This window comes from Sarcophilus harrisii, chromosome 6, assembly GCF_902635505.1.
Source record: "Sarcophilus harrisii chromosome 6, mSarHar1.11, whole genome shotgun sequence".
Lineage (NCBI taxonomy): Eukaryota > Metazoa > Chordata > Mammalia > Dasyuromorphia > Dasyuridae > Sarcophilus > Sarcophilus harrisii.
In genome coordinates, this window is record NC_045431.1 from 64388014 (window position 1) to 64415928 (window position 27915).

The 27915-nt window shown below is 37.3% G+C and overlaps 2 long non-coding RNA genes across 2 annotated transcripts; one reads left to right on the top strand and one right to left on the bottom strand.

Annotated features, from left to right (window-relative positions):
• The first annotated feature begins 696 nt into the window (after nucleotides 1–696).
• Nucleotides 697–11744, top strand: LOC116419951. Its single transcript, XR_004230276.1, has 3 exons — nucleotides 697–1522; nucleotides 3777–3951; nucleotides 11479–11744. It is a non-coding gene; the product is annotated as an uncharacterized LOC116419951 (long non-coding RNA).
• A 911-nt stretch (nucleotides 11745–12655) lies between these two features.
• On the bottom strand, nucleotides 12656–23530 carry LOC116419950. Its single transcript, XR_004230275.1, has 2 exons — nucleotides 23354–23530; nucleotides 12656–12880 (listed from the first exon to the last, which is right to left on the bottom strand). It is a non-coding gene; the product is annotated as an uncharacterized LOC116419950 (long non-coding RNA).
• Between the last annotated feature and the right edge of the window lie 4385 nt (nucleotides 23531–27915).

A 27915-nucleotide genomic window follows, 5' to 3' on the forward strand; every position in this document is an offset into this window, starting at 1 on the left:
TACAAGTCTACCATCATTGAAGATTTCTCAGGGGCAGCTAGGAATTGTGGTGGGTGGAGTTGGGAAGATTCATTTCAAATTCTGTCTCAGACATTTACAAACTGTGTGATCCTCTTCCTTTGTCTCAGTTTTCTCATCTGATTAATGTGGGATTAACAGCATCTATCTTCCAAGATTGCTGTGAGAATCATATTTATAAAGTGCTATATATATATGTATGTAATACAGACATATACATACATATATATAACATTTGATCCGCTGTTAGCTATTGTTCTTCTAGGGGAGGCTGGAGGATACCTTGCTGATGATGTATGGAGGGGATTCCTGTTCATCTGTGATTCACACTAAGGGAGTTTTTGAAGTCCCCTCCATTTCTGGGTTTTTCTGAGGCTGTGATTCCAAAGTTTCCCACACCTAAAATAAGGATGTAAGAATGTGTGTAACTTGTGGGTGGGTGAGAGAGTGAGTGGGTGGATAGGAGGGAAAAGATTTAGATTAGACGTAAGAGTCTTGAGTTTAGGATGTCAGATGAGTGTTCAAGAGAGATTAGATCAATAAAAGGTGAGCTGTTAGTGAAGTAACCTGAAGAGCTTTTTTGTGGTTGCTTAGTGATGTCCCACTCCCAGTGACCCAATTTTTTTTGGCAAAGACACTGGAGAGATTTGCCATCTCCTTTTCCAGCTCATTTTATAGATGAGCAAACTGAGGTAAACAGGTTTAAGTGACTTGGCCAGGGACTCACAGCTAGTAATTGGATTTGAGCTCATATGAGCGCTCTATCCATTGGGCCACCTAGTTGGCCCAACACCTCAGGTATTTGGTGACTAAAATAAGACAGTACATAATTAAATGATAAAGTGGCTTGGGCAAGTGGCATTTAGCTAGAAATATATTTACAACTAGGTAGGATGGGACTTTGACTAGGGCACAGACTTGGGGGGAGCAGGGTGTAGTCTATTCCCATAGAATTGTGGAGACTACTGTCTCCAGGTCCATATCAAGCCGGTGAGCAGTGACCTTGTTCACTGCTGAACTGCCCTTCACTTCCCAGTCCAAGTGGCCCCATCCCCTTCCCCAGGGCCCTCAGGCGGCCCTAAAGAATTCCTTTTGATGTCTCCCTACAATAGGATAAAATGATTAAGACTTTCTCTCCCAGAATCTGATCATCCCATTTATGTAACTCCCTCCCCACTCTCTTTTCCCCTCGGCTCACTAAGTGCTAAAGTGGTTTTGAGCAAAAGCACTTAGCCAATAGCAGAGTTATAACTAGGGTGAGGAGATGGAGCCTTGACTGGGGCACAGATATGGTGGGGGCAGGGTATTTATGTTTATGTAGACTCAGTTTTAGGGACTTTACTTTCTTATATTCTTTCCACCTTCCTCCCCAAAGATATCCCAATTTTTATTCTCCATTATAGGAGCACTCAGCTTGGAACCCCAAAAGGAAGGCAGCAAAGCCAGAGTCCATATCATGTCAGTGGAAAGTCAGTCTAATTAGGGAGGCTCCCACGTGACTCAGGTAAGTTGGAAAGCCCCAGAAGGGCAGGGATAGCCACCAGCTGGTAGGCGATTGTCCATCTGTCTGCTGGGGCTTTTGCCTGAGTCTCAGATTTTTAAATCCTTGCCATCCACTAAGTCAGGATAATGCTGGGATTAATGAGCTGTTTGCAAAAAAAACAACAATAAAAACCCCAAACCTTGAGCACCTCAGGAAAAGCAGAGACTCAAAGACCTTATCGTCATTGTTACTATTCAACCAAGGATACAGGAGGGAGGAAAACATTACATCATCCAAACAACCCCTCATTGGCTGAGCGTTTCCTAAGAGCAGAACTCTGTTTTCAGGAGCTTGGCTCTCCTGAGTATCTCAAACAGCACAAAATCTTTTCCTATAAATTAACTTTGAAGACTTAGGGTCTCTGAGGGTTACAGCCCAGCCATGGAGATCTTGCTACTTTGGGAAATGCTCCTATAGCTTATGATCTCTCTGAATAGTAACCTTTTCTCTCTTTGTACTTTAGCTCTCAGTTTTTTACTGCTATCAATGCACAATACAATATGCATGAGGACTATGTGGATAGTGGTTAATGAAACTGTGACAACAGGTCTGTTTGCTAGTTTTCTGCCAAATGTCTAACCATCCAGTTGCTCTTGTTCTCAATGGGGATTGAGATGGGGGAAGAGGGAGAGAGCATGGAACTCAAAGTTTTAAAAACAAATGTTAAAAATTGTTTTTATATATAACTGAGGAAAAATAAAATAATAAATAAAAAAGAAGAAAAAATAGAATACAAGTTAATTGGTTTTGTCTATTTCTTACAAAGTCATAGTTCTCAGATTCTAATACAATGGCTTGCCTACTAGAACTGTTTTAAATATATATCGTATTGCTTCACAGCTAAACTCGTTTGTTTATTTTTCAAGAATATGCTCCAAATATGGGAATATGTTTAGAAGAATTGCACATGTTTAACCTATATTAGATTGTCATCTTGGGGAGGGGAGAAAAGTGGAAGAAAAATTTGTAACACAAGGTTTTGCAAAGGCGATTGCTGAAAACTATCTTTGAATGGATTTGGAAAAATAAAATACTATAAAATTTTTTAAAAAAATAAAACAGCAATTTTATCATCTCAAAAAATTTAGTCTTAACTAAATTGTACAAAAATCTTCATAACAGAAGAAAAATGAACATAATGTGTTCAATGATTGGAGAAAGGTTAAAAGAATTCTCTTGTATGATGAAGTCTCAACAACTCCCTGGGAATCATCTACTGGGCTACATAAATAAATTATTTTATGCATTGATAGAAGGAGTTTCCACATTGGAATCCCCAAGAGTAACAACAATCTTGAACCCTTAATAGATTCATATAATCCTATAAAAACGACATATGTGAATAATACAAGGAAATATGAAAAGACCTTTATGAAGTGACACAAACTAAGATCAATAAGAACAGAATGAGATGCAGAGATGCCAATTATATTTGAGAGGGAAAAGAGCAGTCTCAAAGATAAGGCTTTGGAAGTAAGTATACAGACAGATTGAGAAGAATATACAAAATGATTGTATTTTGTGTTTGCTTATTTTATTCAAATGTATGGTATAAATAGGTGATGAAACATGCTTCCCTCTTCTCTGAGAGAAAAAGTGGGGCGGCACTCAGGAAGCAGATTGTACACACAGAGATGTGGCAGTTTTGTGTCACGGTTTCCTTTGTAAGAAGAGAGGGTTCAATGCAGAATCAGGAAATGACTGGTATAAAAAGAGAAAGCCATCAAGAAAACACTGCTCTAAAAAGGACTCTGATATAATGTTGATTTTATTTGTTATTATTATTTATGGTATATAATGTATGTGCTTCTTTTTCCAATTTGATCATAAGATAAATGGTTCAAATTTAGGAATTATGATGAAAGATTGATAGTATTTCTGGTCTAATGCAGATACTGGTGTCTATCATGAATGTTGCTTTTATCATAATTGCTATGAGGCTGATGACAATTACATTTTTTAAAAAAGCATGATGATGTTTTTTGGAGGTATGAAAAGAACTAGAATACTTTAGATGATTTTTTTCCCCTTTGGTAACTATGAAATAATAACTTTGAATGAAAAAATAACTTTTGAAATAAGTTCACCAATGCTGATTATTTTAGTTTAAACAAATAGGAAAAGAATAAGATCTCCAAGATACTTTTTGGAAAATAACCATCCTGATCTTGGGTGCCAATAGCCATTTTCTTTTTCATTTCTAATCTTGTTTTAGGTGACATTATTTGATGGAACATAGAATCTGACTGAAAGCCTAAGAGAATAAATTCTACAGTTGGTCAAATAATAAAAAGTGATATCCTTCAGTGATACAGAATCTTTCTTCACAGGAGTTTGAGGTCTCTATAACCATGATCTCATCCCTGTTCATGGAATACTCAGCAGGCCAGGTAGGAATGATGAGCACTGTTACCACAAAGATCCTCATTATCTGCCTTTTCTGAATATTGAGATGTTAAGTTCTGAGGATAGTAATTTTCCCAAAGTCACACACAATAACAATGTAAAATAGAAATAAGCATCCTTTACTTACTATATCCTATTATTTGGTTTAATTGTTTATATACTAAATATCACAATTGGTCCTTTATCTTCATATATAGATTTCTCCCTCCATCCACCCAATTTACTGTATTTTAAAATTTTATTTTATTTTGTAATTCCAGAGAGATATCACTTTTGGAGCACTGGTCAAATACCTTGAATCTGGATCCCAAGTCCAACCTTGAAATAAGAAAAGGGAAATTGTTTGCAGTCTCCCTCACATCCCAAACGTGTTTTCTATGAATATCTAATCTACTTAAGATTTAAGTTGTGGCTCCTGAAACTCCTGAAGAATTTACAAGGCTGATGCCATACCAGAGATTTCACTGAATTTCCAAGTTGCAGCTGACCAGATGTTATTTTTGTTGTTCAGGCCTTTCAGTTTGGGGCAAGATACTGGAGTGTTTTGCTATTTATTTCCTTTTCCAACTTATTTGACAAAGGAGGAAACTGAGGCAATCAGGGTTAAGACACTTGCCTAGTGTCACACAGCTAGTAAGTGTCTGATATTAGAGTTGAACTCATATCGTCCTTAGTCTGGACTGATGCTCCATCCACTGCCCCACCTCAAATATTGTTTAAGTTTGATCAATTCACTGGAATACTAGTGATTCCCTCCCCCCACTTTTAACCTGTGATCTTAGCTTTCATAGCACATAGTCTGATAGTATATATAAAGAAATCAGCTAAAGAGTCAGCTAAAAAGGTAATCGACACAATTAATAATTCTGGAAAACTTGAAGGATATAAGATAAATTCACACAAATCATTACTATTTCTAAATAATACCAATAAAATCCAACTTTCTATTTGAGAGGTAGTAAGAGAAATTCCATTTAAAATGACTATAGAATGTGTAAAATATTTGGGACTCTACTTTCCAAGATACACACAACATCTAGATAAATGCAACTATTAAAAAAATTTATAAAAATAAACATATAAATAATTGGAAAAAAGTTAATTGCTCATGGATGGGATGAATCAGTATAATCAAAATCATAACATGACCTATAGTAATTGGTTTATTTAATGCTATTTCACCAAACAATGGAAAAATTCCTTTATAGAATTAGAAAAAATAATCATGGAATTCATATGGAGGAAAAAGTTCAAGAAATGAAAAGCCATACTACAAATCAGAAATTATTAAAGCAATTTGGTCCTGCTTAAAACTAGATTGATTGATAGAACAGATTAAATCACAGTATACAGAAATAAATGTATCTAATGTTCTAGTATTAAATAAACACAAAGACCCTAGCTACTGAAATAAAAACTATTTGACAAAAACTATTGGGAAAATTGGATAGCAATATTGAAAAAAACTAGATTTAGATCAACATCTTATACTTTATATAAAGAAAAGCTCCAAATGGGTATGTGACCCAGATATAAAAGATCATATCATAAACATATGAGAGAAATATGAAAAAATTACTTTTTTCATCTATGGATAAGAGAAAAGTTCATAAGTGAAAAAAGATAGAGAAGATTCCCAGGAAATAAAAGGGATAATTTTGGTTACACAAAATTAATAAGTTTTTACATAAATAAATCTAATATAATTAAAATTAAAAGGGAAACAATTAATTGGAAGAAAAAAATCTTTGCAGCAAGTTTCACTGATAAGTTTTTGTTTAAAAGCTATGTAAGGAACTGATTTAAATCTATAAGAAAAAGAACCATTCTCCAGTAGAAAATTTGTCAAAGGATATGAACAAATAATTTCAAAGAAAGAATTCCAAGGTATAAACAATTATATGAAAAAATGCTCTGAATCACTAATAATTCAAGAAATGAAAAGATGACCAAAAAAAGGAAAATGACAAATGTTGAAGGGGAAATAAGAAAGCAGGTACACTAACACACTGTTGGTAGAACCATGAAGTAGCCCAACCATCCTAGAAAGCATTTTGGAACTCTGCCCCTTCAATCACTACATTGTATACCCTTTAATTGCTGTTAATGATAATGTATACCAAAGAAGAATGTATACCACAGAGAGCAAAGAAAGAGAAGAAAACGTATGAATAAAAAAAATTTTGCATCTATTTTGTAGTAGTAAAAATCTGGAAACTAAGAGAGTGTCCACATATTGGGGAAGGATTAAACAAATTAGAGTATGTGAATATAATGTAATATTATTGTTCCCTGACAAATGATGAAATGGACATTCTGAATTCCTGGACATGTCTTCCTTTCTTGGTGAATTTTTTTTAGTTTTGTTTATTCAAAAACTTATCTTAATATAATCAAAATGATCTGGTGTTCAGTTATGAGTTCCAGTTCTTCTTTGGACAAACATTCCTTCCTTCTCCACAGATCTGAGAGGTAAACTCTTATCTTTCTTGGTGAAAGTGCCTCTCATTTTTTTTTCTCCTTTCCCACTCCTTTCCTCATTCTAGGACAGACTGTAGACAATTTTCTCCAACATGTGAAAGACTGAATTCATTGAATCCACTCCACTCCCATTCCCAGTCTCACTTTTTTCTAACTTTCCTATTACTTTCATGGGTATCACCAACTCCCCAGTCATCAAGGCTCACAAACAGGTGTCATCCTTGGCTCCTTACTCTCACCCTCATTTGCAATTAGTTGTCAAATTCTAACATCTCTCATACACATCCCCTCTCTCCTCTGACACTGGCACCACTCTGATGCAGACCCTCATCACCTCATGCCTTGGCTATTGTAGGAACCTGCTAGTTTGTCTCTTTGCCTCACGTTTCTTTCACTCCTGTAGTTACTTGTCATTTATCTTCCTAAAATTGACTACATTCCTCCTCCATTCAACAAACTTCAGTGGCTCCCTATTACCTCTAAGATAAAATAGAAAATCCCTTTTGGCTCTTAAAGATCTTCATATTCAATTCTCTTCCTACCTTTCCAGCCTTCATATACCTTTTCCTCTTCCACATACACTCAATTCCAATGACATTAACATCTTTGCTGTTTGGTGGATGAGACTCTGTATATTTCATTCACAAGCATATTTGGTGACTGCTCCCCCCATTGCCTGGAATTCTCTTTCTCTTTATTTCCATCTTCCAGTTAAAATCTCAAGTACCTACAAGAAGTCTTTCCATATTCCTCTAGTGCCTTTTCTCTGTTGATTATCTCCAATTTATCTTGGACATGAATTATTTGTATATCATCTCCTGAAGGTGAGGCTCATTGAGTGCAGGGACTGGTGGTGGTGTTTGCTTTCTTGATATTTCTAGTTTACAGCACAGAGCCTAGCACATAGCAGGTGCTCAGTAAATACTTGTTGACTGAGAGAAACCTGGGAAGATCTGCATAAACTGATGCAGAGAAAAGTGAGCAGTACTGGGAAAATAATCTACACAGTAACATCATTAGGAAGAAAAATAACTTTGAAAGTCTCTAAACTCTGATCAATGTAATGTCATTGTAATGTCAATGTAATTCTCTGAGATAACCAAAGATGTTATCTGTTATCCATCTCTTGACTGAGATGTTATGAACAGAAAATGCAGAAGGGAAGCGATTTCTGGCTGTGGCCAATGAAGGAATTAGCTTTGCATGATAATAGATATTTGTTACAAGGGGTTTTTCCCTTTATTTTTTAAGTTCATTTAGGGAAGGAAGGGAAAGTGAAAAAAATAAAATGCCAAATTGTCAACTGAAAACACCAAAAGTCCTGTTTTATAGGCATCAGTATAGTTGGGCTAAGATCTATGTGGGAATATACAAATAAGAGAAATGGGTGAATTAGAGATACATTATTCATTCCATAAAATGATGCTTTGACATGTAAAGAATGGACAGATGTGCTTTATTTAGATATTTGCTAACAATATTAGAGGTATAACTAGGGTTAGGTGACTAGAGCTTTGTTCCTTGCCATAAACCTTTCAGACCAATAACATTGACTTCTTGGTTGTTCCATGAACAAGACATTCCCTGAACCTCAGCTTTGGAGATTTTCTCTGGCAATCCCTAATGAGCTCTGCCCTACCTGTAACTTTCCTTCTCTCCACTCCTTGTTACTGTTTAGTTGTTTTAGTCATATCTGACTCTTTAGGACCTTATTTGGGTGTTTCTTGGCAAAATACTGGGATGTTTTGTCCTTTCCTTCTCTAGTTTATTTTTCAAGTGAGGAAATTGAAACAAGTCGTTAAGTGATTTATGTAGGATCTCGCAGCTAGTATCTAAAACTAAATTTGAATTCAAATTTTTCTGATTCCTAATCAAGTGTTAAATCCAGAGTCACCTTCGATAGATGCCCAATTAGCCTTCTTAGATCCTTTAAACCCCAGCTAAAATGCCTTCTTTTACTGAAGCCTTCTCTAACCCTTAATTCTGATGCCTTCTCTTAATTATTTCCTATTTATCCTGTATATAGCTTGCTTTGTATAGATTTATTTGCATGTGGTCACCTCCATTAGATTGTAAGCTTCTTGAGGGAAGAGGCTGTTTTTTGCTTTCTCTCCCTTTTTTTTTGCATCACCATTGTTTAGCACAGTATCAGACACATAGTAGGAACTTAATGTTTATTGATTACTGAATTTAGAAAATGCTGATAGTCTGGTTTTTCATCAGCTTTGAAAAAGAGCTTATCCCATTGTTATCAAGAAATGATTTCTGAAGTTATTGGAATACAAAGCAAGTTTGTAGAAAGAATTATGCACTAAAATGTACACTTTTATATATGCAGTAGAAAGGGGGAAAAGCATTCATTAAACATGGAAGCACGATTTTATTAAGTGTAGCTTGTTTTTTAAAAATATATGTTGAATTTGAAGTATAATTTTCGGAAGCTGTCCTGTTGGGATTAACAGTTTCCATTGCATTGGGAGAGAGAGAGCGAGAGCACATTCAGCTTGCTTCATACTAACCATCATGGCTGAATGAAATGAACATCCTTACTGGTTGATCTTAATCAAATCAATTTGATCTTTAGTTTCTAGGATTAGACTAGATTTCTAAGGTCTCTTTCACTCTCTAAATCTGATATCTTAAGATCAGATGTTTGTGCCTTCAAATAGTATCCTTTTAAGTGAACTATTCAGGCAGGAAATGTTCTAAAAATGCAATTTGAAATCATAAAATTATGTATTTTCTAGGACAATCTTCAGTAATCAACCTTTAGCCCCTTCACAAATTGGATCTGGGTGCATCTGGGTCCCTGTGTGGGTGGTTGATATTACAGCATTATGAATGACTGAAATTCAGTGGAGATGATCAGGTTCACAGAATCTTGAGTGAGCCCTAAGGGATCCATCCCATTTACCCAGAGTAAGAAAACACTGAAAAGGAGAAAAGGAATAAATGACTGATTTGATGTACTTGCCAGGGGCTTGAAAACAATTAGTTCCTATCACCAGAGGGCGCCAGAACTCAAGTTGACTTAATCTACCTTACCAAGGGTTAAAAAAGACCTTTAACAAGTTTATTGAACGTCAGAGCTGGAAGACAACTTAAGAGATCGTGGAATCTGTTTCACAAATAAGGAACCAGGCTCTGAGAGATGAACTGGCCAAGCTGGTATTGGGAATCTGGGTGCTGTAACTCTAGAGAGGATGCTTTTTTTATTCTGGGAGACAGATGTTCTGGTACACAGATATCCCAGACTGTAGAGGAGACATTTCTCCTCATTCTCTTATCTTCTTCTCTCAAAAGCCATTCCAGCGTTTCCCATTCCTCAGTGGTAGGGGACATTCAGAGATGAAGAGATCCTCTCTCCATTATCCAAAATTGGATTATATTCATTACACTTTAGGGTCAAAAGTTGGCCACCTGGATTTGGGTTTGAATCGGACTGAGGAAAAGTTAAATTTTAATGGTCCCTATAACCTCAAAGGTGATATATAAAGTATTTTGGCATTTAAGCCCTTCACAACCTGGATTCTTCCTAGCTTTCCAGTCTTGTAATACTTTCTTTCCATATGTTCTGTGATCAAGCTACCTTGGATTATTTTCTGGCCCTTGAATTTCTGTATTTGTGACTTTTCACTGGCTGTTCCCCCCATGCTTTTCATTCTCACCTTCTATATTCCTCTAAGTTCCCTCTCAGATCTCATACTCTACAGGAAGCCTTTTTTCAGGCTATCCAATTCTCGTTCTTCCTCAGCCCCATCATAGTCCTGGTCCTTTCTCACTGATATTATCTCACCATTGCCTTCTATAGCTTGTCTTAAGTACTTGTTTGCATGTTCCCCTTCCCTCCCCCATTGGAAAGGGAACTCCTTGAGGGCAGGAACCTCCTACCCACTCTTTTTTTTGGGGAGAGGAGATAATCTTTTTATTTCCAGGATATGGTATCTGGCCGTTCCCAGTAAGTACTTCTTGACTGAATGAAGTGTGTATGAATTTTGTTTCTCTAAGAGAAATAGGTACATAATACAAATAATTTTCCTATTATCTTTTTTCTTCATTTTCCTCTTCCTCTTCCTTTACTCTCCTTTTTCTCTTTTCTCTCCTTCCTTTTTTCTTCCTTTCTTCCTTCTCCTCTCCTTCTCTCCTTCCCTCCCTTCCTTTCTCTTTTCTTTCCTTCCTTTCTCCTTCCCTTTTCTTCCTTCCTTCCTTCCTCTTCCTATTTTTTCCTTCCTTCCTTTCTTTATCCTCAGTTCTTAGCACAGTGCCTGGCACATAGTAGGTGCTTAATAAATGCTTCTATCAGTGACAGGGAATGGGTAAAGTAGGCAGAGAGAAAGCTTCTTCTGTGGCCATGTCACGGAGAAAGCCCCAGAAGGTGAATTTGACCATTCTGTAGCCATGAATAAAATGTGTTTAACCTTCAAGCCTTGCTATGTTGGTGCCCTTTCTTTAATGTGGATAATTAAGCACAGCCTCTATTAAAAAAACAAAACAAAAACAACCTGCTGCATTGTATACTGTATCATTTCCTTCTGTGATTAGTAGAGTTGGAAAATGGCTGATTGCTGTTTTTTTTTAATACTAACAATTTCATGAGCTATTCCCTAAATATGCTCCCATCTACCACTGCCCCCCTCTATTGTTATGTATAAATATTTTAGTAAAAAAGTGAAACTCTCAGTACACACACTTTATCTCCCCCCCAACTCACCTCACATCTCTGATGAAAGGGAAATATTATCTTTCAATATCTGTTCTTCTGGGACCGAAATTGGTCATTGTCATTAATCTGATCCACTCTCTTGGATGCTGTTTTCGTTTTTATTCTTGTTATTGGATAGATTGGTCTCTTGGATCTATGTGCTCTTGCTTTGCATCAGTTTGGGTCTAAGTTCATATGAATAGTCAGTCCCATCCTTCCCTGAATTTCTTGTATTCCACTGTGCTTTGTAATAACCTTTGGTATCTTTATTAAAGTCCATTATTTATCCCATCCTTATCTCTCTTTAAGCCAAACCTTGTTTTTCTAGGTTGAAGAAGAATATTCTTGCTTGAACCAGGAGATCATTATACACAGCAACAAGAAGATACGATGATCAATTCTGATGGACGTGGCTCTCTTCAACAATGAGATGATTCAAACCAGTTCCAATTGTTCAGTGATGAAGAGAGCTATCTACACCCAGAGAGGAGACCGTGGGAACTCAGTGTTGTTCACAATACAGCATTTTCACTCATTTTGTTGTTGTTTGCTTGCATTTTATTTTGCTTCTCTTTTTTTTCTTGTGAGCCACGATAATTGTATAAATATGTATACATATATTGGATTTAACATATATTCTACCATGTTTAACATATATGGGACTACTTGCCATCTAAGGGAGGGCATGGGGGAAGGGGAGGAATTGGAACACAGGGTTTTGCAAGGACTCATGTTAAAGAATTGTCCATGCATTTTGTTTTGAAAAATAAAAAGCTTAAAAAAAGAATAATCTTGCTTCTCTTAGCTTTTTCTTAGATTTCATGTTTCTTCATTCCTTTAATGATTTCATATGTAAAAGTTTTTTTTAAAGCATCTTAGAGATTTGATAATACTAGTACGTGTTCATTGAGAGAAACCAGTCAGTGCTTAAACACAAGAAAGACAATATGTTCAAGACAATTAATGTTAGAACAAGAAATCTTAGGACCCTGATATAATCCTGGCCAACTAAAAGTTAGGCCTGGGTCTTTCCTATTCCTCTGATCTCTGGCAAAAGCAGGAAAGAGAAACCAATCCCCCCAAATCTGGATTTCATTAGCACATTTCCACTTTGTAACAACAAGTGGACTTGTAATTCCCCACCAGATGACCATGGAAAGCTCTGAGTTCAGAATGCCTTGAACTAAAAAGGAAGAGATAAGGGAGCACAGGTATTAATTTAATGACAAAACAATGTCTCCAGGACACAGAAAAGTCCTTGGTCTCCATCCTTTCTTTTCTCTTGTCAACCAAAGGGCTCCTTGAACTGAAGTCTAGTAAATAGCTTAAAGAAGTAAGACAATGTTTATAGTTTAAGCATTACATTGGAGTGACTAAATTCTGGAAGGAAAAAAAAAGGTGGATTCTATGCTCCATCTTGTAGAAAAGGTCTACCCCTCCACCAGAGCACGGAGGTGAGATGGGCAAGTATTTAGGGCCAACCTAGCAAAAGGAGCATGTTACTATACTGGTGTATATGTGTTTATAAATGAGAGAAGCCATAGTGTTACATCTTCCATTGCAAGCTCTTTGAGGGCAGGACGCATATCTTCTGCTTCTCTATAATTCTCCTGTCACAAAGTGGATATTCAGTATATAAATGAAGATGATGATCAAGAGGATAATGAAGATGGCAATGATGACTATGACGGCTAAACATAGCCAGTTCCACGGAGAGTACTTTGTAACATCTGAAACTCAACATATCCAAAATGGCATTCATTATATTTTCCTGCAAATTTAGCCCTCTCCTCAAAGCTTTCTTATTTCTACTAAGGGAATCACTTCTTCTAGATACCCAAGTCCTCGATCCCTTTGATTTCTCCTTTCTCCTCCCTCCCAATATCCAACTGTTATCAGTTCTCTTCCCACAACATCTCTCCCATTCATCCCCTTTTTTCCACTCACACAGTTACCATCTTAGTCTATTATTACTTTTCACCTTAATTATTGCATTAGTTTCCCAATTGGTCTCCCTGTTTCCATTCCCTCGTTTCTAATCCATCTTTCACACAGCATCCCAAATAATATTTCTAATGCAAACCTATTCAAAAAATCCCCAGTGACTCCCTATTGTTTTATACATAGTAGGGGCTTAACACATATTTGTAGAACTCTTAAAAGAAACAGTCAGAAGAGAACCAAAAGGAGAATTTGGTATAGTACCATAGAATAGTATTCTTTCTCATCTGGTAGAAAATAAAAAGCCAGAGAATTTAATAATTTGCTCAAGATTACATAGCTTTTAGAAAATAGAGCTTGAGTCTCCCAGTTTCTTGTAACCCTCAGGTAACTGTCTGACCAGCATGCTTTTTTGGTAAAGAAGAAATATTGAATTGAAGTAATTGATTTTGATATAAGAAGAAAGGCCCATCTTTGTTAATATGTTATCTATCAATCAATCAATCTTTCTATGAATCTAGCTAGCTAGCTACCTGTATTCTTTTCCTAAATCACAGGGGTTGCAATTTAACCAACTTGTCTGACTGAGACACAAGAATAGGAGACAAGGGGGTCATAGAAAGAATGGGTGAGCTGGGAAATGTGTGTAGGGCGTGCATTTTCAAGACTTTCTGGTTCTTTAGGTCTTGGAGGGTCTCCTGTCCAGGACTTTTGAGAAGGCCTTAAGAGAGAAAAGGGGGAAGAGGAGAAGACTGCCCTAACTTCCATGGTTCTTCTGTTCTGTGTGACACAGATTGTGAGGACAGTGCTCTGCCTTTTGTGTTCACAAGTAGTTGGATGCAAAGTATGAACTGAAATTGCTCTGTGGAACGTTCATGGAGACAGAGAAAGGAGGGCAGATGCATTGTGGGAGGTTAGAAACAGCCAGAGGAAGCAGAGAACGGCCAAATCCAGGAATGTGTTAGCTGGTAGGAGAGGTAGAGAAGGGGGGAAATCAGCCCCATTGAAAACCAACTCAATTTCATCCTTTTATGTATTTTTAAAAAAATTTGTCTCATGTTCATTAATAGTGAGTAAACTGTCCAGACCTATGAGTCTGGGAGGTTCATGGGAGGAAAGAAGGAACAGTCATAATGAGAAGAATGAGAAGAAACCAGGCCATAGCATGGATACTTGATGAGCTCAGATTTTATATTTTGGTAATTTTTGAGTGTATTTTTACCATATTCTTTACTCAATGTCACTGGACTCAAAACAAGTGGAACAGAGTAAAATATGGCTAATGGGTAATTGAAGTGTCCTCTCATGGTCAAATGTTATACTATCCCCTGCATGGCGAATTACTATGGATATATGGGGTAGAAGACCTGGCTTAAAAAGGGGGAGGTTGGAGTTTGTACAATGGGGTGAAAGGAGAGATGAGATGTTGGGGGGATAAGGAGACAAACACAAAAACTGTTATTTTATGATGTGACCCATCTTTCCACTCTATGATTGATTATACCCACTTAGGGTCAGCTCCTTTTTAAAGTTTGGTTGTGGTGCCTCCGATTATAGGGACTCTTTTTTTGACCTCTCCAGTCTGATTCTTCCCCCCCAAAAATATTCTGTAAATATATTTTTGTATGTATGTGAATATGCTGTTTTTCCTCAGTAGAATACAAATTCTTTGAGGTCAGAGACTAGTTAATATTTGTCTTTATAGTTTCAGCACATAGTAGGTACTTATTTGTTGAATGGAATTTTTCTGGTGAATGCTAAGGCTAAATTCCATTTATATATCTTATTGTTTCTGAGCTATTTGTATGGATGCTTGATAGACTTTTGGAATAGATACCTTGGGAGAGGTGCTGTGGGCACATGGAGAAGACTGAAAGGGATAAAGGAAAGTCAATACATTTGCTATTCCAATTAAACTCTAGCTGTTTCATGCTCAATACATTTAACTTGGACCCTTGAACTTGATGGCTTGGGGAAGCTATGCTCATCTATCCACCATCTGTTAACTCTCTTGGTAGGTTAGTAGGCTGCGTATTTTTGAAGAATAGTTATATTAGTGAGTTAACTTCATTAACTATCCATTTGATAGCTGAATATTTATGCCTTCAGATTTGTTTTTTTAAGCTTTTAAAACTCTTAATTTTTCCTTTCTCTTGCCTTCTTCAATTCTTCCTAAAGAGGTCATATTATTCCTGTCACAAGACATTCCCAAGCCTCTTGCCTCCTCCTTAGAGATGGCTTGCAGGCAACTGTCCCTGGGCATGTCCTGAGAACACCTGCCAATATTTTTCCATCTAGTCCTTTGGGGTATAAAAATTCTTCTGCCGCAGAGAGCCTTGAGTCACTCAGCACCTGGGTGTGATGCTGCCCACATTCCTGGCTGACTTTAATTGTGGGCTTCAGCACATTGCCAGATACTGGGGAATCCAGGTTCTGGGATGATACATGACCGACTGGACTGCTGGTTCAGGGATTTCTCTGACTGCATCTATTAGCATAAGAGATTGCTATCTGATAGCAACCTGTTCTTATATATTTTTCAAAAGCCTTGCTCCTTTCCATAAATCCAATACCTCTTAATCTGAATCTAAGTCTGGTGCCTTGTCCATTAAATTAACACAATTATCTTCTGTCACAGAGGCAGGGTAGGACAATGGAAAAATCCAATCAACTGGATTCTGGACCCAATCAACTGATTCTGGAGTCAGGGGGATCTGAATTCAAATCTTTGATATTTACTACTTGTGTGACTTCAGGCAAGTAACTTCATTTCTTGGGTTTCACTTTCCTAATCTATAAAAACGAGGCAGTTAAGACTAGGTGACTTCTGAGATTCTCTGTAGCTCAGTTTTTATGATCTTGTGACTTGTTCTCTACCAGGATTTTATTATCAACCTACAGCCCAAGGATGCTTAATAAATGCTTGTCGATTGGTTGATCATGAATGACTCAGTATTAAATCTGACTTCTTTCAAATGTTTGCATAATGGAAATGATTAACATATAATTTAACCTCAATTATCTGGATACAGTAATAGGTGAAATATGGATCTTTTATGATCTGACTATTAATCCTCATTATCTTAGTTTATTGAATGCTCTGGGAATGTACAAAAGCTTTTTAAAGACCCTAAATTTCTCTCTGAAACAAGGGTCCATTCTTTTCTCAATAATATTCTTTCAGTATCATTGTATGATAGCGGGATATAAAATACCATAATCTTCAAAGAACTTGGATTGGGGATCATTCAAAGGGCAATGGAGAGGTGCGGGGTGAGTGTGAGTATTTTGGCAGCACATTCCAAGTAAGGAATTGCACTAGAGAACTCATATAAAAGGTGACATCAGAGATAGAGCAAGGAAAAAAAAAGATGGGCTGGTCAGCTAGCAAGAGTAAGGGATAATCAGTGGAGAAGGCATTTTGCTCATTTGGTATCTTGTAAGTTAAATTTAAAAAAAACTTCTAGCATGTTGGATGGAATCTCTGCTGTAGCTTATAGAAGGTTGCGGAGGAAAGTTAAAGTAGTACAGGACTGAAGAGCATGGATGAGTTGTGAATGCATTATATGAACAAGTACCAATTTTAATGAAGAGCCTTTGGAGCATTGGAGCACCTACTATTAAATCCCATCTTGGAGACATAAAGAGTGCAGGGGTCCTCAAACCACGGCCCGCGGGCCAGATTTGGCAGCTGAGGATGTTTATCCCCCTCACCCAGGGCTATGAAGTTTCTTTATTTAAAGGCCCACAAAACAAAGTTTTTGTTTTTTACTATAGTCCAGCCCTCCAACAGTCTGAGGGACAGTGAACTGGTCCCCTATTTTAAAAAGTTTGAGGACCCCTGTAGGCTTTTAATACTTGAGCAAAAAATGAATAGGACTGACCTTTAATTAAAGATCTGGAGAATGTGCCCAAAACCCCAAGGACTTGGATTCAAGTTCTACCTTGGATACTTATTACCTGTGTTGATTTTGAACAAGTCACTTAGGGTTCTCAGTTTCTCTTACTGAAAAATAATGACAATGGACTAGATGATCTCTGAAATTTCTTCCAATTCTAAATCTGTGATTCTCAATGTAGAGGAATACAAGATCCTTGTGGATAAGGACAGACTCATTTTTGTCTTGTATTCCCAGAAATTAACACAGTGTCCAGCACATAATACGTGTTTAATAAATGTTCATTGATTCTTCAGCCCTTGATTGTTTGGAAAATTTTATGGATGCAATTGGAAGATACACTGCTGTGATTTTTGTTCTGTTGAGAGGTCTGGTGTCAGGACAGAAAATATTTCTAGGAATGCTTTTGAGGAAGATTGAACCACCTCCCCTGAGAAAACACACAATCAAAAAGCAAAACAACCCTAAAAATCCAGAGAGAACATACTCTTCTGGATTCCTTTTTCAAGGGTAACCGGCACAACCCGACCACAATATAATAGGGAAGGATGACAGATTGTATTGACTGGACAAGTGACTTTTACTTGACTGTCAAAGGGCACCAAGAGGAGGTTTACACAATTGACTATCACTATACATAGTTTGCTTGTTAACTACAATTACACTAAGATAAAAATCAAGGACCCAGGGTCTGCTTCCCTCTGTTCCTTCCTCCTCCATTTCACTTCCTCCCCAAAGTGGAGAAAGTAAATAGAGTATTATTTTTGATGATATGGTTTATCTTGCAAATGCATAGAAATCATTAGGACTAATTCTCAAGGTTCATTTATCTAAGAGCCTCTTTAGATCATCCAAATCAACAAGATTTGCATATGGAAATATGTAGATTTCTAGAAACTCAAGTGCTTTCTGGAGCATTAATCATCAGAAAGAAAAGAGTCAGTGTAATAACTCTGCTGGAAAACACCAGGGCCACACTGGCTAACTTTTAAAACAAAAATCCTCCTCCCCAACCCAGAAAATTTCTCAGAATCTTTTTGTGTTAGATATAATAATAATAATAATAATAATATAATGCGTTTCTATTGACCTTTAAGGTTTCCAAAGCACTACAAATATTTCATTTCACACTCACAATTCTGTGGGAGGTAGACAATATTATTGTCTTCATTAACAGTGGAGGAAATGGAAGCAAATAGATTAAATGACTTGCCTAGGGTCACATAGCTAGTAAGTGTCTGGAGCCAAATGTGAATTCAGTTTTTCCTGACTCCAGACCTAACTGACTCACATATGCATAACTTTCCCATCCCTCTGTCCTCATCTTCTTTAAAGGTTTTTAAATGTATCAACTAAATACATAAGATTGCAAAGGAAATCCATTTTTTTGAAATAAAGATCTAATTTTTTTCCATCCAAGTTCACAGATCTCCTGAAATCTATCTATGGACCCCGAGATTAAAAGCCCCTAATTTAAATGAACCATCATGTCAGTCAAGATCTGTCCCACATCCCTTTGATAGATTCCTTCTACCTGTCAACCTGATAGCAGCAGCTGTCTGTAATATTATACTGGCAAACTAAGAAATTGGAAGGGAAATAATCACTTGAGGGAAACTGATTTTGGCTTCTTTCTGTATTCTTGGAGAGGACATGACTCATGGGCATGGCTCCAGTGCTCAAGATGGGAGTTAGCTGGATAAAGGAGGATTCTCTTTGTTGATGTTGCAGCTGGAAGTATGGAACACAGGCAAGAGCTTGTCTATTCTGGTCCCTGGTATGTTAGAACAAAGGCTCATTTTTATGTAGTTCCCCAGAGAGCTAGAATTGCCTGCTCCTATTGCAACCTCAACTCTTAGCCCAGTATCTGGCACCTGGACAAGAGACCCTCAGGTTGGGCAGGCTTGGATAAGTTATGATTTGTATCATTGGAGGGGGTGATGTCCACAAATTGGAGATCACAGGGGCCAAAGTATAAGAATAAAGCAAGTCCTTATTTCAGTTGGTGCTGAATATCAATCTGCAACTAGATATTAAGAAAAAGTGGGGAAAAAAGTCCCTTAGAAATCATCATTTCTGAGTGAATAATATTGAGTTTGGAATGAATGATGGAATCAAGCAAGGAAAAAGTTCCTGTTTTATTCCTTACTTATATTTATTGTTTACATATATATTTGTTATTGTTCAACCATTTTTTCAGGAGTGTCCAGCTCTTTGTGACACCATTTTGGGTTTTCCTGGCAGAGATACTGAAATGGTTTGCCATTTCCTTCTCCACCTCATTTTACATATGAGGAAACTGAGGCAAATAAAGTTAAGTGATTTGCCCAGTGTCAAACAGCTAGTAAGTATCTGAGACCAGATTTAAACTTATGAAGATGAGTCTTTTGGATGTTAGGCCAGGTACTCTCTACACTGAGTCACACAATGGCCTTTCATATATATTACCTATTTTTATTGGAATGGACCTCTTATTTCATTGATCCTTGGAGAGTTCAATGACAAACTTCCTTTACTAATACAAGTCAGCACCTTCTCTTTAGAGAGTTACCTGGCTAGTTTGTATCAGAGGCAGGATTTGAATCTGTATTCTCTCCAACTTCAAGACCATGCTATCATGCTATGTTATCTCATCTCATTAATATATTTTTGTAATGTGGGTCAGATCTAGAATGAATGAAAGCAACTTCCAGTTGAAATTTTATTTTACAGCATAAGCCCAGAAAACACTGAGTAATTTTTTTGTAATCTAAACTCAAGAGCAGAAATATGGAATGTGTCAGGCTTTGTTTTCTGTTTTTTGAAGCCATTCTCCTCAAAGCTGAAATTTTGTAAAATTATATTGTGGATTCAATGCTTGCAATTAGTTTTCCTCAGTTGAAAAGCTGTCAAAACTTTAACAGCCAGAAACAAGAAAAATCCAAGAGTTCTACATCAAATAATATATTCTTAGAAGGAGATGTTTTCACATGATTGCTAAATGTTCACTCCCTTCTTGTTGCACCCAGATATCCTTCCTTCAGAGGAGTTTCATGTAGAAGCAGAAAGTTGGTTCTTTTTAAGTAATGAAAGGGCTTGCATGTTGTGACCATATGATAAACTGAGGGTTTCGTTTTGCATTATTTCCCCCACTTATACAAATAAGGGAGCAATAGAAAAATGATTGTGTAACCATGGACAAGTTTCCCTCTCTGAACTTCGGTTCCCTCATCTATAAAATGTGAATAAAGATACCTGCTGTATCAAAGGTAGCCTGATAAAGTGGTCAGATGGACCTCAGTTCAAATCCTGTCTCTGTTAACATACCAGCTCTGTGACCATTGGCAAATCAATTAATCTGTCGATATCCTATGCATCTCTAGTTCTCATACTAAAGGAGCTTCCACACTGATAGTTCTCTATACTACCAATGAATTCATCGGTCTGAGTTCTTCTTCATCTACTGGTGTATCCACCTCACAGAGTTATGAGGTTCAAATAAGATGATTCTTGTAAAAGTATTTTTCCAAACTTTACTTAATCAATAATCAATAAGCATTTATTAAGTGCTTATTATGTGCCAGGTACTATCCTAAGGGCTGGAGATATATGACAGAGAAAAGTCCCAAAAGGACTACATAAAAGCCACAAATTCTCCCTAAGAACTGGGATTTCACTAAGGTAGCTCCTTTCTATCTGAACTTCTGAGCTTCTCCTACTTGAGTTCAGGGAGCCATAGTCTAGTGGTATGCTGATATACATACATACATGCCTGTATATGTATATATATATATATGTACACATATATTTATATTTAATAACTAGTTTTTAGGGAAGTACGGGAGCGGAGGGAGTGACACATTTTTAAAGTTCATCTGCTCTTTGAACATTTTCTCCATCACTTTCTTAAGTCTGGGCTAGCAACAAAACAATAAATCAATCCCAGATTCACAGTGTTTGCTATTTCCAGAGTGTAAAATGCTCACACTGAAAATTTAACAACTTACTTTCAGGAGACTGTGGGAGCTGATTCTAGCATAACTCTGTAGCTACCAGAGGGAGGGTACAAAGAAAGGCTCCCTATATTTTCCTCTTCTACTTCAGCTTTATACAGGACTTGGTGGGCAAGGTGTGTGATGGAATCTTGTTCCAAACAAAATTTCAACAAAACACTCGTGACCAGTCTGGACAAAACTATGAAATTAGTGGAGTTTGTCTTCAGTTCTCTCCCCGCCCCTCTCTGTGGAAGTGGAAAGGATGTCCCTTGTCTGTCCCTCCTAATCTCATGGCCTAGCATTCTCGTGAGCTTTTGTCAGATTTGGGATTAAGGAGAGAATAAAAACACACACACACACACACACACACACACACACACATACACACAAATTCAAACCTCCTTCCACAATTAACATTAATTAATTCAAGAATCATTTATCAAATACCTAGTATGTGCAATGAACTCTCCTAAACAATAGAATAAATACAAAGATAAATAAGAGAGGATTGGTGCCCTTGTGGGAGTGTCAATGATTATCTCTTCCCTTCAAAAATGTTTTTCATTTTAGGAGCCTACAATCTTATAGCCAAAGGGACAAATGCTCTAATGGTGAAATTTCAGAGTTACGATGAAATTAATGTGGGAGTCTTGTCATACCTATAATCAGTCTCTTCTCCCAAATCTAGCATTCTAAAAGGCACTATTATTCCTTTCTCTGAGGTCAGTTAGTATCCCTTCTCTGGTTTTCCTTTTCCGTTTTAGAAGCAGCTGCTCTCTTTCTAGCAGAGGGCTCCTGGGAGTGTAAGTGAGTGAGAGTGTGTGTATGTGTGTGTGTGTGTAGGCAGCATCCCCATTTTTCTCATGGTGAATCATAGTGTGTTATTAAAATTCATGACCCTAAGGCAGAAATCCACCTTAAAGGTAGGAAGTCCTTAAAGGATCTCAATTCTTTTTTTTTTTTCTCTTTTAAAAATTAGCATTATGAAATACTTGAAAAAAAGGAACTGAATGCACATTTACATTCTAACCATCACTCCAAATTCTTCTTTCATCTTCACCAATGTAAACAGGATAAAAGATTTAGAGCTAGTAGGACATTCTGGTTATCTGGTCTCCATCTCTCATTTTACAGAGGAGGAAACAGAGGCTAATGAAAGCAGAAGGGACCTCCCTAAGATCTCTCCAAAAGTGATTCCATTTCATATCCTCTGACTTCAAATCCAACATTCTTTCCATTTGATTATACTGCATAGACATAATTAATTTGCCCATTCTGCCTCTTGTTCTGCTTTGTTCTCACTTTACCTGATTTCAGAATAGTTTTTAGGTATCCTGACAAAAAGCTGATCTTTGGAGTCAGGAAGATCTGGATTCAAATTCTGCTTTTGACATATACTAGTGAGTGAGCATGGATGAGTCACTTTCTCAGTGGCTGAGGCAGATTCTGTTATGAGAAATTGTCCCTTTGTATCCATGGAGGGAATTCTCCACATTGATAAAATGAGGGCATCACAACTTGAGAGCTAAAAGGGATTTTGGAAATGCTCTAATTCAACTCCTTAAGTTATAATGGGTAAATGAGACTCAGGAAGGGTAAGTCATTTGTCCGAAATCCCACAGGCATTAAGCACCCACCTAACTCCACTTCTCCTCCAGCAACCAAAAATAAATAAATAAAGTCAGATGAATATTTCCACGAGGCTGTATGTTCCACTTACTTGTCATTTTTAATAGCTCCATAGGGTGTTCCATTAAGTTCATACAGAGCATTTCTGTTTAGCCCATGGGCAATGATGGGCAATGAAATTGTTTCTAATTTTTCATAGTCCTACTGGATACATTTTTTCCTCCTCTAGACTTAGTACTTTGGGATCTAGATTTGCTCATTAGACATTATCTCAGTTCAGTTTAGAAGGGATGGCAAACAAAAAGGTTGGAAAACACTCCGTTCTTGAGTTTCTAAGCAGGCTCTGCATCCCTGTCTCCTCCACCATAATAGCCTAGTGCAGGGGCATGTACACAGTCCCAAATCCCAGTCCCAACCACTGACTTGGAGCAAGCAATCAAGCAAGGGTGTGTAGAGCAAGCAAATAGTCTCTGAGCAAGAGCCGCCGAGACAGCCTCTTTCTTGTATGAAAAGGAGGGGACGTTGGCAGGAGACTTTCAAACAAACAACGAACCTTCTTTGAGTGACAAATTCAAAGGGGAGGATGGAATAAGGAAACAAAAAAAAATCACATGCATGATTATGGATGCTGGCTCACACACACAGGCACACAAGCACACCCCATAGATACCGATAAAATGACTAGGTCGTACCTTGTGGGAGAGAGATGATGGGACACAGGGAATAATTAGGGATTCAATCAGAAATGCCCAGTACATACCCAGATATTGATGGAAAATTGCCATCACTCCAAGATCCTTGTGAGGAGTCACATAGTGGAATAGTGACTCCACCAGGGAGGGGACATCAAGAGGCCCTTGGCAAGCCCCCCAATGAAGGCTAATGAACAAGGGGATGGAAGGGGGGCTTGTAAAGGGAGGGACTGGAGCTGTGCTGTCACTTTTCTCTTTGTTGGGTGTGCAGCAGCAGGCGGTGACTTGTCAGAGAGGACTGAAGGAGGTTGCTAGGAAACCAGGCAGGATGTGAGAGAGGAGACCCTCACTCCTCTCTCTAGCCAGTGTGGGGAAGCAGGCTGGTGGAGGGCTGGGGTTCCCGGGCAAGTCGTTCATTCTTTCTTCTAGAGCACAAATTCCCAACAGGGCAGGGCCCCAAGGTTGGCAGAGGGAGGAGGATGCCCTGAGGAGAAGCAGGCTGCTGAATTTAGGGAAGAGATTTTTAACTGTGTGTGTGTGTGTGTGTGTGTGTGTGTGTGTGTGTGTGTGTGAATCCCTTCGGCAGTCTAGCCAAGCCTATTGAACCATTTTTCCGAATAAGGTTTTTAGATACATAGCATTACAAAGTAAGCTAATTATATTGGAATTCAGCTATCAAAAATGCATTTTTTTAAAGCAGCAAGATCATAGACCCTAGGTGAAGAAACTAGTTTAGGGATATGATTTAAAATAAGGGAAAGAAAAAAGAAAACCGAAGCCCCAAATAAAAAAGTAGAAAACTCTAGCTAAGAAAAATCTTTATAGGTTTTGACAAAGGCCAATAATCAAGGAAAGGTTTCTTGGCTTTGATGTAGACTGTATTATGAGGCTGTATGTTGTGGGTAGTAAGAGGGAGGGTGTTGCCCAGAGTCAGAAGACTTGTGTTCCAATCTAAGATTTATTGCTTTGGGCAAATTCTAGTTTTTAAATTCATCCTTGTAAAACCATGTGTTCCAAATTTTTCTCCCTCCCTCCCCTAAACAGCAAATGATCTATTATAGGTTAAACATGTGCAATACTTCTAAATATAGTTCCACATTTATCATGCTGCACAAGAAAAATCAGTTCAAAAGAGAAAAAAAACGAGAAAAAAAAACAAGCAAGCAAGTAAGCAACAACAACAACAACAAAGATGAAAATACTATGTTGTGATCCACCTTGAGTCTTGGGCAAATTCTGTAACATATTTTGGCCTCACTCCCTTTAAAGGGTATCTGGAGTCCTATGAACTTGGGAATGACTGATGTCACTAATTTGTTTTGAATGAATGAATCTTTGGAGATTCTGAAATCCATCTAAGTCAGGAATTCTGAACTTTTTTTCTGAGTCTTGGATCTTTCTGTCAATGTAATGAAACTTAGGACTCCTCAGAATACTGGTTTGAAATGAAAATAAGATTTGAAAAGAAAATAAGATTTTGAAAGGAAACCAATTATATTGAATTGTTATCAAAAATATATTATATCATCACATGAAAGCCAACTCATACTCATACCCTTTGTCTATGTATATTTCTTCTAACTGCCCTGACAAAGATACTGTTCTCAAGAATTATGAGTATCATCTTCTCACAAAGAAATGTAAACATTTTAACCTTTTTTTCATTGATTTTTTAATTTATTTTGAAGAGTAAAATTCTTACAATCCAAAACATTTTAACCTTTAAAAAACATAGTGTTTTTCTTCCCTGTTTACCTTTTTATGCTTCTATTAAATCTCATATTTGAAGCCAAATCTTCTGTTCAGCTCTGGTCTTTTCATCTGAAATAATTAAAAATCCCCTATTTTATTGTAGGTCCATTTTCCCTCCAAAAAATAATGTTTAATTTTGCTGGATAGTTGATTATTGTTTGGAGTCCAGTGTCTTCTGTGTCTTCTGGAATATTATATAGCAGACCGTCTGGTCTTTTAATGTGGAAGCTGCTAGGTCCTAGGCAATGCTGATTATGGCTTCTCGCTATTTCAATTATTTCTTTCTAGCTGCTTGCAGCATTTTCTCCTTAATCTGATAATTCTGGAATTTAGCTACAATATTCCTTGGAGTTTTCATTTTGGAGTTTCTTCCAGGAGATGATTAGTGGACTCTTTCAAAGACTATTTTACTTTCTGGATCTAGGTGATCAGGGCAGTATTCCTTGATCATTTCTTGAAAGATATTGTCCAGCATGGGTCTTTTTAACAGTGAGGTGATTCAGGCCATTGATCTTGTGATGGAGAGAGCCATCTGAGCCTAGTGAGAGGACTGTGGGGACTGAGTATAGATCACAACATAGTAATTTCACTTTTTTTGGGGGGGTGGCATTTGCTTGCATTTTGTTTTCTTTCTCATTTTTTCCCTTTTGATCTGGTTTTTCTTGTGCAGCATGATAATTGTGGAAATATGTATAGAAGAATTACATGTTTAACATATATTAGATTACTTGCCATTTAGGGGTAGAGGAAAGGGATAAAGAAAAAAAAATTGGAATACAAGTGTTGAGGGTCACAGATCGTGGGGGAATTCTGGGTGAGATATAAGATCCTTCAGCCCAGAGGGAACCTGCTGACAATGTCTGATTCAGCTTCTCATCTCCCTGGGGGCTCTTGGCCTTGCTGAGAAGTCAGGGGGAGGTGACAACCTGTGTTGTGATTGAAGCAGAGTGATACCAGGTGGCAAAGAATCATCAACAAGCAAGTTGTTTATGTGCTCCCATGTGCATAGTATATAGTTAGCCTATGTGCAATGTTGCTTTGGTTACATACGGGTATTAGGGTATATAAAGCTGTGAGAATTTGGAATAAAAGGATTCCATGTTTGACCATCCACGTGAGCCCTGCCTCTTCACTCCTTTTCTAATACCAAGGACTTGGGCTGGTACTGCAGTCCTCTAGAGAGATAGTCCAGACACAATATACAAGGTTTTGCAAGGGTAAATGTTAAAAACTATCTATGCATATGTTTTGGAAAAAAAAACTTTATTTAAAAAAAGAAAAAAAAAGATTTTGTCCAGGCTCTTTTAAAAAAATTTTTGACCATAGCTTTCAGGTAATTCAATAATTCCTAGATTGCCTCTCCTAGTTCTATTTTTTTTTCCAGTGAGGTATTTTACATTTTCTTCTACTTCTTCATTCTTTAAAATTCTGTTTGACTGATTCTTGATATCTTGAGTTATTCACTTCAATTTTCCCAATTGTAATTTTTAATGAACTATTTTCTTTGGTTAATTTATTTAACCTCCTTTTGTATTTGTCTACCTATACTTTTAAAGGAATTGGTTTGCTCAATGGATTTTTCTTTCCATTTCACCAATTCTATTTTTTAAGGAGTTGTTTTCTTTTCCCACTTTGCCAATTCTATTATTTAAGGAATTGTTTTCTTCAGTATATGTTTTTTTCTTCTTTTTTTGCCATATTTATTTTTTAAGTAGTTGTTTTTGGTCTTGTCTTTCTTTTCCAAGCTGTTGGCTTCTCCCCGCAACTTTCATAATTCTCCTACATAGCTCTCATTTTTCCCCCCATTATTTTTTCTTTTGAACCTTTTAAAGATCCCTTTTGAACTCTTCCAAGAGAGCTTTGTAAACTAGAGACCAGGTCAAATCTTTCTTTGAAGCTTTACATGTAGGCATTTTGTCATTGCTCTCTTCTTCTGGGTTTGTGTTCTGATTTTCCTTGTCACCATTGTAGCTTTCTATGATCAGAGCTCTTTTTACTTTTTTTGCTCATTTAAAAAAAAAGTTTTTATTATTTATTTTGCAAGGTAATTAGGGTTAAGTGACTTGCTCAAGGTCACACAGCTAGTATATATTAAGTGTCTGAGGCCAGATTTGAACTGAAGTTCTCCTGACTTCAGGTTCAGTACTCTATTATGCCATCTACCTGTCCCTTTTTTGCTAATTTTTAAAACTTTAAGCACTGCTCCTAGGGCACAGGGGAAATTGTCCCTTACCCAAGCTTCCCCCAACTTTTTGTAGGGGGATAGAGATCTCTCACTGACTTTCTGCCACTTTGGGGCTTTCCCACTGCACTGAATTAGTCTGGCTTAGACATGTCTTAAGGTTGGAGATCAAGGGCTCATAGTTTGCCTTCGATGATTGCACTGGATGTCTCATAGCTGGTTGCTGATCCACCAGCCTTCTGAACCAGGACAGAGTAGCTAATGTTGCTGTACTTTGGCTAAGAATCTCCTGCTAGATTCTCAATTCAGGGCCTCCTCTCTTCTTGCCTAAGCTGGTGGCATTCCACCTTGCCTAATTCAGACAGACCTTTCCTGAAGTCCTTCCAAGAGATCTTAAAGTGGAAAATTATTATACTCCAAATGTTTATGGTTTCTGTCACTCCAAAGCCTGTTCAGAGGCTTGATCTAGCATTGATTCTTAGGGAAGCTGGGAAGAGCCCAGGCAATGCTGTGGTTTCTCTCCACCATCTTGGTTTTGACCATCTAGCTAAAAAAAAAAAAGTTAATGAACTTCAGATTAAGATCTCTTGCTCTAAGTATTAATCTCCCAGTGATGCTGTATGGATCAGAAATCTATAACATTATAGACCTTGATCTAGAAAAGACTTAAAAGGCCATTTGGCCCAACTCCTCATC